Consider the following 1,147-nt stretch of genomic DNA (forward strand, 5'->3'; position numbering starts at 1 on the left):
GTGAATATAAAGTGACTGGACTATGCGTCATGCAAAAGGTCTCTTGTAAGGTATCATTACAAAGCTTATAATCTACTGTGTGTGTTCATCCTATTTGTATGAACCGATCATTCTTGGATCTGAAACTAGAAATATGAACTATAACTCTGAGGTCCTGTTGTAATGATGCAAAGTGTGGGCCATTAATAGTGGTTTGGACTCTTGATGGCTCCCATTAACCAGGACAATAAACTGTAGATGGCTTTGTCCTGCACCATCCGTGAGTCAGGTCAGGAAGAATGAAGGCTTGGGGGGGGGGGTCTCACGGGACATGTGACCATGTCACCTGGTACAGGAATCCATCTTAAACCTGGGGCTCTTCTTCAGGAGAGAGACAAAAAATTCCTGCCTTGTACCAAAGCTGTATAAGGGGGTGGAACTGAACAAACATGCTGCAGTCATGAGACATCCCCTAGCTACCACCTGAGCTGGAACACGGACTATACCAGGAGAAAAGATTGGGCCCAGACTAGAAATAAGTCTAGCCTTTGTCTCTCACTCTGTGCAGATGGGACCTTTCCCTCCAGTGCTGGAGGATTCTCCCTTCTCACCTACCCTTGACCCAAGCAGCACAGCGGGTGGGAATCTTAAATGTACAGAGGAGACTTAGGAGCAGAAACCCCACCCAGACCTTCCATGAAATTGGTACTTGCCCCTCACTGAGCAGGATTGAAATTCCTGTAGGGAGACTGCTGGGCCACATCCCCTCTGGGCATGAGCAAAGCAGCAGTGTGAAAGGAACTTGGAGATGCTGGCAATTGAACCCAGGACCTCATACATGTAAAGCATGGGCTCTACCACTGAGCTACATCCCCAGATGGGCCGTATGTGCTATAGATTACACTCAGAGTCCTCCTGTTTCCAGAGCGCCTAGTGGCCTAACAGCAGCATGGGGGACACATTCCCTGCTCTGAGGCCAAACCTGCTGTCCTGGAGGTTGCTGGTTCTTAGGGGTCACTTTGTAGCAGGGCCAGATTCGATGTGTGGCGCAAAGAGAGTGGGTGCCCTGGACTCAGGGTACAGAGATACACTCAGCCCTCTCCCCTGCATTGGGTGGGGGGTGCTGCCACCTCCTGCTGGAAGGTAATGTGTCGGGGGGGGGGCACTG

At 50.6% G+C, this 1,147-nt stretch overlaps 1 non-coding gene across 1 annotated transcript; it reads right to left on the minus strand.

The window, feature by feature from the left end:
• Positions 1-782: 782 nt before the first annotated feature.
• Positions 783-854, minus strand: TRNAV-UAC. The gene has a single exon. It is a non-coding gene; the product is annotated as a tRNA-Val (tRNA).
• Positions 855-1,147: the final 293 nt, after the last annotated feature.

This window comes from Mauremys mutica, unplaced genomic scaffold (genome assembly GCF_020497125.1).
Source record: "Mauremys mutica isolate MM-2020 ecotype Southern unplaced genomic scaffold, ASM2049712v1 Super-Scaffold_100089, whole genome shotgun sequence".
Taxonomy (NCBI): domain Eukaryota; kingdom Metazoa; phylum Chordata; order Testudines; family Geoemydidae; genus Mauremys; species Mauremys mutica.